The 11,636-nt window shown below is 41.8% G+C and overlaps 1 long non-coding RNA gene across 1 annotated transcript in view; it reads right to left on the bottom strand.

Moving 5' to 3' along the window:
* Nucleotides 1–6,179: 6,179 nt before the first annotated feature.
* The window catches only part of LOC144827480 (uncharacterized), a 67,938-nt gene continuing 62,481 nt past the window's right edge, over nucleotides 6,180–11,636 (bottom strand). The window contains exons 3-5 of the long non-coding RNA XR_013610206.1: nucleotides 6,858–6,932; nucleotides 6,663–6,752; nucleotides 6,180–6,563 (exon numbers count right to left, since the gene is read on the bottom strand). This is a non-coding gene — a long non-coding RNA (uncharacterized LOC144827480). The remainder of the gene's footprint in view (nucleotides 6,564–6,662; nucleotides 6,753–6,857; nucleotides 6,933–11,636) is intronic.

Below are 11,636 nucleotides of genomic sequence, written 5' to 3'. Positions count from 1 at the left end.
CAATCAGTAAATTACTAAATAAGGATCCTACCCATGTTGCTGCCTCAACTGTGCAAAATGAAGCTCCTCTCAAGTTTAAGTGCTTCTTTGCTTCCCTGCTTCACAGGATTGGCAGTGGCATACACTCCGGTAACCAGGAAATGGGAAAGTCACAGTAAATGTGCACACTGGAGGAGCAGAAAGATGCTTTCTTTTGTTGCTTTAAAGAGGGATACGGGAGTCTTCCAATGATATTGGACTGCAGGGGAAGATTTACAAGCCCCCTGTGCCACCAGTACAACACTTTATGTGACGTACTGGTGGTGCATGATACTACTCCATATTTACCAGGACAGGAAAAGCCACCCTGCATGGCTTTTCCGGTCCTTGTAAATATGGCCCCTTTACACGCAGCACTTTGCGTGAAAGGGGCATTCCATGGGTGTTGCTGTGGGTGTTCTCACGCAACAAGCATTGAACAAGGCAGATTTCAGATTAACGAGGACTCGTAAATCTGGAAATGTGTCTGAATGTTACGCCATACGTAGCGAGGCACAACGAGGAGAAATGTTTCCATTTCTCCTCGTTTTTTCCTCTTTAAATGCGTGCTGCATTCTACAGCATGCATTGACAGAGGAAAATGCCTGTAGGGATTGTTTTTGTGCAGGAAGGTGCACCTTCCTGCACAAAAACAATCTCCCCATGACGCAGGCATCCTTGCACCATGGTGCAAGGATGCCTGCGCCGACGCATGGCATCAGTTTGTGCGCCAGCGCAGGGGGAGTACAGGAATGCGACATAATATTGCAAATATGTTGCATTTCTGTGCTCTGAAAGTTCCGCAGCGGGCGCATTCAAAGAGCTTGCGGAGCCGCGCTGTGGCAATTTCTTGCAGATCGCACCCGCGGGTTTATATTGTAATGATCCATGAATATATGAGCTTCAGTCAGACCGCGTCACTATGTACAAATTTCCCTCCCCCTCCTTAGTCCGTTCAAAGGGGTAGAGCCAGATTCGAGGCTCTTTATAGGGGTCACACAAGGCACCCTCTTGTTTGCCCCACAACCAAGCTCACATCCGGAGAGATAGGGAAATATTTACACGGATTGATTCAGTGGCCCCCCTCAGCTCTTTCCATTTGTATATTTTATTTGATAGCACATAGGCTGACAGGTTTGAGTGGGTGCTTTCTGTAGCCTGATTGTGAGATGTTGTGTTTTTTACTGATGTGGGGGCAAACGTGATGTGCCGCTGGATGTCTGACCATGGCACCAGGGAATGAGACTCCCACCCCTCATAAAATTGCAAAACTTACTCCGGTGTCTCCTCTCTGGAACACCTAAACTAAACTGAGGTATCAATTAGCTTGGATTCAGAGGACAGCTTGAGCAGTATACTGGCTTAAATGCACTAGTTCCACAGCCAATGAGAAGGTCAAAAATAAATTTGGCAGAGCGTTACGATTGGCAGAAGTACTGCCAAAGCTCCAATTCTTGTTTTTTTTACACATAGTTCCTCACGAATCATGCCAAGTCATGGGACTGGTGTAATTCGATTCAACCAGGGAGCGCAGCAATTACATGCAACTTTCAAACAGCAGTAGCGGACAGCATGTATTGCTGAATTGAATGCGAGGGTGGTCAGGGTACATACTGATGGCGAATGTTGCTGAAGTTGCGGTCCAAGCTCCTTCATCGACATCCCTTCTCTGCCTGGTAATGGAAATATTTTTTTTCCTCTGCTTACAACTTAATCTTTACGCGTTGTTAATAATTTACGATATTAATGTGTTAGACCATTTAGAACAGCCTAACTTTCTTAGATATATATATTTTGCTCCATTTGTGTGCTGTGTTGCTGCGCTGGACTGTCTGACCATCATGTGATCAGTGCACCACAGTGGTTGTGCAAAGGCAGGTTGAATACCGGATATATGACATCCATTTTCATGTCATTTCTGTTTTTAAACTTTTCACGAGGCTCACCCTGCTCATGCTAGTTGTGCGGCTTTGCAAGGTGCAGCCACGCATATTTCCATACTGAACAGGGGGGGCAGTGACTGCAGAGCCTGGGACTCCGCTAGTCCAAATGCTACAAACAAATGGGATTGCAAAATTATAAACACTTGGGGGCAAATTTACAAGCCCCCTGCGGCACCAGTACATCACTTTTTGTGACGTACTGGTGGCGCATGTTACTGCTCCATATTAACAAAGACAGGAAAAGCCAACCTGCGTAGCATTTCCTGTCCTTGTAAATATGGCCCTTTTACACACAGCACTTTGAAAGGGGCATTCCATCTGTGTTGGTCTGGGTGTTCCCACGCAACACCCATGGAAAAAGACACATTTCCAGATTTACGAGGAATCGTAAGTTTGGAAATGTGTCTGAATGCTATGCCACCCTATACGCACAAAAACAAGCAGGTGCTCCTTAATGCGCGATTCGGATCCATGCCAGGGCTCTGCCATCTTCCCCCATGGGAATTTCAAGTAACCCAAACGAAATGCAGACTGTGCAATAGAGGTGAGGAAGATATTCAACATCTTCTGTGTATTTGCCCCGAACTCCTCCAAGAGAGAAAAACATTACTAAAAAATCATCTCAACTCACAAGGTATACGGTCATGTAGGCAGGCCGTGATTAAATGCATGATTCCTAATGATATCATTTTAAACTCCTCCTTTGTAAAGTTCCTACTGTTAACTAAAAAGAAACTCAGAGATGTAACTATTGTAAATACTTAATTGGTTGTAAAGGATATTTAATGCCATTTTATATGATTTTAATCTGGAATATAACTTTTAAATTTTCTTTTAGTTCGAAATGTTGTAAGATTTTAAAATAATCATCACAATAAACTACCTTTGTACCTATGCCACCCTATAGGTGGCGTAGCGATGTGCAACGAGGAGAAATGTTTTGGTTTCTCCTTGTTTTTTCCTCTTTCTATGTGTGCTGCATTCTACAGGACGAATTGAAAGAGCAAAATGCCTGTAGTGATTGTTTTTATGCAGGAAGGAGCCTGTTCCTGCACAAAAACAATCTCCCCATGACGCAGGCATCCGTGCACCATGGTGCAAGGGTGCCTGCGCTGGCGCATGTCAGCAGTTTGTGTGCCAGCACAGGGGAGAGCACAGGAATGCAACATATTATTGTAAATATGTCGCATTCCTGTGCTCAGAAAGTGCTGCAGCGTGGCGCAGCCAAAGGGCTTGAGGTACCGCGCTGCGGCACTTTCTTGTAGATTTGCCCCTTAATATTTACACGTTGTTAAGTTGACTGTATTTGTTTGTGTGCAGTGCCCTCTAGTGGCAAGTTTTATTGACGAGAGGTTCTTCTTACTAAAATGCACACTGCATTCAACACATCTCTGTCTACTCCGCCCTTTCGTGGAACTCTTGAGTAATTAGGTGGAGTTTTTCTGTAACTCCATGGAATACTGCAAAGTGAAACACCGTGAGCTCTGCCCAGGTCCAAGTTCGAATTTCTAATTGCCAATTTTTTCAGTTTGTGGTGGCCCTGAGAGTGAGTAATTTTATGGGTCATTGTAAAGTCGGCAATCAAATAAACAAGAAGAGGAATGGGTATTAGTTTATTTATTTTTGAGAACTTGCATCACTATCAAATGGTCAGCTCAAAAGACATTGGAAAAGCTCAAGGAAGTTGAGAATAGTATCAAGCTTGCACTCTAACTATGGGGTTGACCTTTTATTGGTGCACCAACAAAAATCCCAATCTATCCCAAATGTCATTGTTCTTGTCACCTTTTATATTTGTCTTTCTGGCATCATTGCTCACTTTGCCCACCTGACATATGGAAACTAGATTGAAACGGAACACTAACCTGTGTAGAGCACCTTTCACACTTCTCATGCATTAGAAAATTCTATTCTCGAGCCACATGACTTTTAGGGCTTTAGGTAGATGTCTGAAGGGTTTGGTACCAGAATATTGTAACGCAAATATTATGTGACAGAAATACTATGCACTAAATATAATTTACAAAAATATTTCCCCGTTATAGTTAGCAATAGAAACTCTACACCCAATGCAACTGAATTTTTGATCAATTGTATTTAGGCCACGATATTTATGCCCGACAACATGTCGTTAGCAATATAGTGACATAAGAAGATTAATATCATGGGATTGTTCTTCTGGTTAGTAAGTGATTGAATCTATCCCACTCTAACCCTTAAAATCATAGGATATCGGACTACAAACTTCAAGATTGCCATTTTTTATGGTGATGGCTTGGTCCCATAACATATTTTGTACAGTTCAATATTTCAAGTTCAATGGCTTGTAGTTGAATCTCACAAGGCAGTTGTGAGATTACCTCCAACCTGTATTTCAAATGAAGAAGTATTGGATGTAGCTTGCCTTGTAAGCAGAAACTCAACCAGCTAGAACCTCATCTGCGCATGTCTCTATTCTGCACCAACACACATTCTGGAAACATTACGAAGAAATCAACAAATGTACATGGAATGGCACGAGTCCACTGGTGGACAAATATTCACCATATACAGCAATTGCTACACAATATTAGGATCCACCGTGAAAGTTGCCATAATGTCCTCTTTGCCACTCCCATTGCCTTAACAATGACCATGACCTGAGTACAAGAGACAGAGACCAGCTCCTTATGTATGTGTTTTTTTAGCTACCTTCTATTTAAGAAGAAGAATGATAAATTAATCTGCATCCATTGTGTGAGTATGAAATGGTTTTTGATCTCTGTCTAAGATGCTTAGGGAAGTCTCTTAGGATCGAAGTTTGATTCCCAAATAGGTTTACCTGAGACCTTGATAGGGTATGATGATGTCCTCGAAGAAACCACTGGAGAGATATCCAGTTTTGGTCTTCATGAAGCATTGTGTGCTGATTATGCTTTGTGTGTACCTCTTATCAGTCTTGTTTTGTCAATTTCCAGTGATTTCCTATCTTGCTTGAGTTCCTAAAGTTTTCCCAGTGTTTGCTTTTTCCAAAGATAGCTATGGTGAATAGAATGCATGATGTTCACCAAACAGAATTTCCCAGATAAAAGAATCAGCAAATGCCAGACTGGCGCTAAAACACTCAAATTGCTACTTAAATGAGCTTCATGTCACCAATATCATTAAGGACTACAACTTGGAAATCTGACAATTATTTTGGAAACTTATTTCATCAACCACTATACTAAGAATATCACGATTCCATCCAATTTTAAGTTCTTCACCAAAAGCAGGAGAGAAAAAAATGGCTGTGGAAAATCAATGTTATAATATAGCACCCCAATCTGCTTGCAGAATATCAGAGAAGAAGTGAATCACTTTCAACAAAAGTGTATTTTCGATAACAACCCCTCTAAAATAATAAGAATAATTGAATGCCTTACGGGTCATTACACTAATTTCATGGAAGAATTCCTAAATACCTTCTCAAATCTACTTCTGACGGCGCATGCAATCTTAATATGAGGAGACATTAATCTCTGGATTAACGATTCACAAAATAATCCTGCAGAAGAATTAGTCATCGCTATGAACTTAATATAAAAAATGTGGACTATGTTGAGCAATCTAATAACCAACCACATACATTATCCTTCTGTGCGTAGAACTCAAGGACGTTGCCATCACACCATAATTTTAGTCAGGCCACTCCCTCATAACTAGCCAGCTAAAAAGTCTGGATAACAAATTAAAAATTACCTCCAAGAGCAATACTACTAAAACCCTTCCAGGCAAAGATTTCTCTAACACATTCCAATATATTCTTGTAACCTCATTCAGACCATCCTCGGAGCTAAGTCCATGACAAACTCACCTGAAAGCTAGGCATTCCAGCTCCCTGGAAGGACATATTACTCAAAGTTGGTATTAAGGTTCCTGAGAAGTGGTTCAATAAAGAACAGGCTAATATGAACACACAAGAGAGGGTACTAACATGTCATTGTTGTAAATCAGAAAAGGGCAAACCCATGCATAAAATCTACTTAAAGGGTTACCTGAAATAAGAGGAGTAAATCAAGAAATCCTATAACAAAAACCACTGACACAAGTAATACAACTGGTAAAGTAACAAGTGGACCCAGCGTGGAACTATTGAGAAACAAAAAGAAACAGCTTGAGTATTAGGAAAATAAATTAGAAAAAAACACTTTAGATTCAGTGTTAACCTTCACATAGAATCAATAGACAATACATGGTTCACAATTTAATGAAGTCACAGAATGGTTCAATAATTTACAAATGACCAAACAGCAACGGTGCCCCGGGGAGGGAAGGAAATGGTGCAAGGAAAGTGTGTGGGTTTTTGGGGTAAATAGGGAGATAATACTGGTCAATAGGACCCAATTCAAAACGATACTTGTAATACGTATTGGCTTATACATTCAGCCACACTGAGTACATGAATGTTACACAAGATTGTACAAAAGCCTTCAACGGTAACCAATTGGGTTAATACAGCAATATGGTTTGTTCGTAGGCAAAAAGAAAGATCGTCGACGTTTCGATCCCCTCTAGTTCTAGGTAGCAGTGTAACCTTAGGCTGGAGTCTTCATCAGGACAAACGAGGAAGGCGCAGGGAACCTGTGGGGAGGTGGGGGCAGGGAGTAAATAAGATGCAATGCATAATTGGAAAAAGACACAAATCATATGTGGTTTGTACACATAAACCAAAATGGTTACCGTGATTGAAAGTCATCACGGATCTAAGATTTCATGGTGGGTGTGGGCCAGAGGCTCCAAGCGAGAAGGTGAGGGAGGTTTAATAAAAATCTGAAACCATAAAATGAACATGTGTGAGCGAGTAAAACGAGACTCACAAACATCATGAGCACATAAATGCATAAGAACTTATTGAGAAACATAGAGCCAACTCACTTGATCTAGTGGAATAATCAGTAGAGTGCCATCAATTGAATAACGCTGTCTGGAACTGGTCGGCCAAACCAAAACCTGAGAGGATAAAAAATGACGAACACTTAGTATATCCACAGCAGTCCTAGGACTTAAACACCACATGACTTTAGCCAGTTGGCAAGTTGAAAATGCGTGATTGAATAACGAGACACCTAAATGCCAAAAACAACAACAAACCGAGTGCATGAAAAAAGGGGGAGGGAGAAAGGAACGCCATTGCGTCTCTGATTAAATCTTGACTGATTGTGACAAAAGGGAATCGAACGGTTAGGCAGATTGCAAGCGTGGGTGGTGACTGAATTGGTAGTGAAAAGTGAAACTTTGAGATGAAACAATCCGTGCCCGTGTGAGGCGGCCCAAGGTGGAGAGTTTCCATAGTGAACTGGTAATGAAAAAGCGAGCCCAAAGGTACTCAGAAGTCCATACTGCGGGTCAGGCCAGGGTTCGGATACCGTGTCAGCCCCGAGTTACCAGAGACACCCATGACACCCGTAACAACCGTGAACACAAATAGATAAATAAATAAATAAACGCAGCCTGATACTTACAGAGTGCATCCCAGCATGATGCAGTCTCTTTGAAAAGAACAGGGCTGCCGCCCGTCAAGGTCGGGACTCGCGTTCTATATAGGGGCGAAAAAGGGGAATGCCATTGGTTCAGGGAATGTGTTAATAACCGGAGGCACTAAAGGGCAGGGGGAAGCCGTGGTATCACTCACCAGATCACCGGAAAGGGCCGCAACGAGGTCGGTCACATCGGATAGGGGGGCCAACTCGAACTAGCTGGTTATGTAAATGATGTCCCAGAGCGAACGGCTCACGTGCGTGCGTCAGGTTGAGAATGGAGGCCCGATCGAATCAAACTAGTTTCCAGGGTGACCAAACACAGATTGCCAATCGACAAGGAGTGAGAGAGCTCCTTAAGTGTGACCAAATATGTGAAAAAATGTGGTATATCTGGCCTGTATAACAAAGCCTTGGAACATGAGTAAATGGACGATGTAAAACCCCAAAGGTGGAAAGGACAAAGAACATAAATGCATGTATACAGGAATGGTAAGTGGAAACAAAAATGAGAAAGCAAAAGTGGCCCATAGATTATATGTATATATATATATAGCGCCTTCATGGGACAGTCAATGGTTGTTTAAGCTGAAAAATACAAGTCAGCGCCTCTCAATGCAAGAGGGCGAAATGACATCTACATGTGTCCTACATGAATATGGGATCCAAATGGAGACATTGGCTCAAATTAAAAATAAAGACAGTAGTAAATCACATCTAACGGTCAGGCACATTATTATCAGGTGTGTAAATGGTAGAAGCCCGCGCCTCTCAACACAGGAGGGCGGAGGGTATCCTGAATCGAGCAATAGTCATGGAGTTGTAATAGTAATGATAGAGAGAGTGATTGTAACACCAGAGCCTCTCGACACAGGAGGGCATAGGTGTGTATAGAGGGCAAACCTTAGAAAGGAGGATGGAAAAGAGTCTAGGGAAACAGAGCCTGACCCCACAGAGGTAAATATCCACTGTCCAGACAGTAAAGAAGAGAGGGAGGAATAGAATCACAGTATAGCTAATTGAGCTTGACTGCTGTCCATTTCATTCAGGCCATTCTCAACCGAGTTAAATAGAGACATCCACTTGGGCTTCCTGATATTGAGTATAGTCCGAATATCACCACCTGGGGCCCCAGGGTAGCTTTTTTAAGGACAAGCCTGCATAGTGAATCAGGCACGTGTCCCTTGGCCTTAAAGTGTTCCACAAGGGGTGCGCCAGCTAATTCACAGCTAACCCTGCTGCAGTGCTGTAAAAATTCTGGCCTTGACTTTTTGTTTTGTTTGGCCTATATATGCCAGGTCACAGGGACCGAGAATCAGGTAAATTACCTTTTCCGTGTTGCAGTTTGTGAAAGTTTTGAGTTTCACCCTGAGTTGTTTGTACTCAACGTCTTTTGCTTGCATAGTCATATCGCAGGCTTTACAGTTTCTGCATCGGTGATGGCCCAGGATAGGTGGAAGGCCCCACATGGATTGTATTGAGGGCAGGTCCGGAATGTCCAGAAAGGATCGAACTATGTGATCGCGGATACTCTTGGCTTTCTTGAAGGAGTGCATGGGAGGGGCTGGTTGGTCTATGTCATCTGACACAAGATTCCAATGTTATTTAACAACTTTTTACTTTTTTAAATGCATTTAGAAAGACAGCATTGTATCTGATAACCTGACAAAGTATATCCATGCTTAAAAATCTCAACGCGGACACCAATGACCTGTTCATGAACCTTTCAATTTTAAACTTACCAAAAAAGGAAAAATCGTAAAAAAATTAGCAACTGGTTTTGCAAGTACATAGAAAAAAAACATTCCTTTTTTTTTGCCTGGTCAATAATCTAGCTTAAGACCTAGCAGAAGCATGGAATCAATACTCTCTTCCACCATGAGGAGATTCTGAATGTCCCTAATAACAATCAATCTGCAGTCTCTTTAAGCTGCATATGGCATACTTGATAATTAATTATTAGCCCATTTTTTTCAAACACTGTGTTGGAAGTGATGGATTGAGTAAATAATTTCTTCCTGGTCGAACTCTGTGGAGGTTTACATTGAGCACCCGAGAGATAACATACAGAGGTCACTCAAGGCTATTTATTGTCCTCATAATTCTTCAATGTATTTCTGTGTTGACTGCCTGATGTGTTATGGTGTGATATCCAATTCCAATGCTTTGACATGCAGAATATGATTAGTCTAGACAAAACCATGTGCAACAGAAGAGACATCCTCATATGCCTCCTCAATAAGGGAAAGTAACCTTTACTTCAGTGGTTGAAAAATCGAAATACTCTCTTAGGTAAGCTCAGTCTGAGACAAACACCTTTCCCATGCCCCCACTAAGTTGGCAAACTACCTACTCTGTGTTTAGAGTGATAAATCTATGGGTTATAATTGACCGTGAACTCTTGTATTATTCCACTGGTTAATCTAGTGTCCTAAAGTACATGCGTCTACCTCAAAGCGCTCAGCAAAGTTGCACCTTTGCTCAGCTTCCACTGTAAACTTTGCTTCATGTGTACCATGTATGTATAGCAATAGTTTTACCTTCTTGTAAATATTTTCCCTCTTTTGCTCCATCCTCTTTTCCATTATTTGGCAATGATTTAGAGATGTTGTACTTTCCATTCTTTCTTTGTTTTGTTCTTCTTTTCTTTGAGTTCTCTCTTTTTCTACATCTTGTGTCTTTCAATTTATCCTCTTTCAATGTGCATCATCAAAGAAAAAGTGTTAGGGTAATTAGAAAATCAGACATCAAATCCTTGGATTTCTTCTTTGTTGGTCCACCTGCTGCCTGTCCATCATTGTCCAGCTTTCATGTTTTAGGCTGTCTCAAAACATTTCTTAGAAGAAGTCTTGGAAACATTGGCTGATTCATATTACTGTTTTTTAAGAACTCATTTTTAGGACCAATATCATTTGTTGGTACCACACTCACTGTCACTCTGTGTCTATATGCATTGACTCTATAGAATATATGAAATGCTGTTCCAACATCTCTATGTCTACTTTGCAGTCCAAAATGTTCTACTCATTGCTATTTAAAAATCCTCCACTGGCTCTGCTTCCCCGATTGGCAGTTTTATGTCTACTTTTATTTTCAGTCAATCACTGGTTTTGCTGCTCCTCTCTGTTTAGTCTTCCATTCACTTTGCTTCTGTTTTTCTAGATGTTCTGCATCCTCCATTGTCATGCTGTTTATGCTGTCACTCAGACAATATAAATGCACAGTGTGGTGTTTACTGGGAGTGGTAAGATCCCACAAGACTTCCGGTTCTCGCATCACATGTCCATTACCGGGAATACGGCGACCCGCAGGATCACTACCGGCATTGCTGCTCAATACAAGTAAGTTTCTCTCCCCCGCACTTATTGGCTTGACACAGCCCTCCCCCTTATTTTCTTGAAACCCCATGGTGGCGAGACTGACATCGCCCCTATATTTTACCTTTACTTTTCGGCAGCTTCGATAAATGAGAAATTACCTGCTCTCTGAAATTACTCTGAACCAGCCTGCGGGACCACGTAACAATGAGTCACTCGCTCTGGTAATTTTTACATTTTCATTCCCCTGAGCCCTTCACTTAACGTTTGGCATGATTTGGATTCCACAACCTGTGGCCCTTTTTTGTGGTGTCTCTCTAATCCAGAGCAATTGACTAGGATTGAGCCAACTGGGGCTCCACCGCTCTTTTAAATTTGACGGTTGATGAAAGACGTTTGGAAACCCGCACCAGAGGTTTTCCCATATCGGGTGAGATTACCTACGCACCCACCTTCCTCACCTTGAGTGTTCTTACACATTCACACGCATTAGCCACATTACTGTCACCCAAATAGGACAGTCATTTTGTTTTTTGCTTTGTCCTCTTGAACTCCTTATACAGATCTGTGTCTCTATATTTCAGACACAACACCACTCAAGTCTTGGGCCCTGCCGGGTCGGAATTATCACTGGCGGAGAGGTGAGCGATACAACTTTCTTGTCTTTTCACTTGCTCTTCCCCTAATCCATTTCCTTGTTTTTATTTCCTGATTCTCCCTTTTATTTCTCTTTCAGACCTATATTTCTATTGTTTCTACTTTACAGGTATGACACACAATATTCTCTTTACGCTCTTTAACACCAAACATGGAGCACCGGCATGTTTTGAGTCATGAGCTCACGCCGTATTCACAATTGC

This window comes from Lissotriton helveticus, chromosome 4_1, assembly GCF_964261635.1.
Source record: "Lissotriton helveticus chromosome 4_1, aLisHel1.1, whole genome shotgun sequence".
NCBI classification, from domain to species: domain Eukaryota; kingdom Metazoa; phylum Chordata; class Amphibia; order Caudata; family Salamandridae; genus Lissotriton; species Lissotriton helveticus.
The sequence above is the reverse complement of the archived record's forward strand: the minus strand, read 5'-3'. Positions and strand labels throughout refer to the sequence as shown.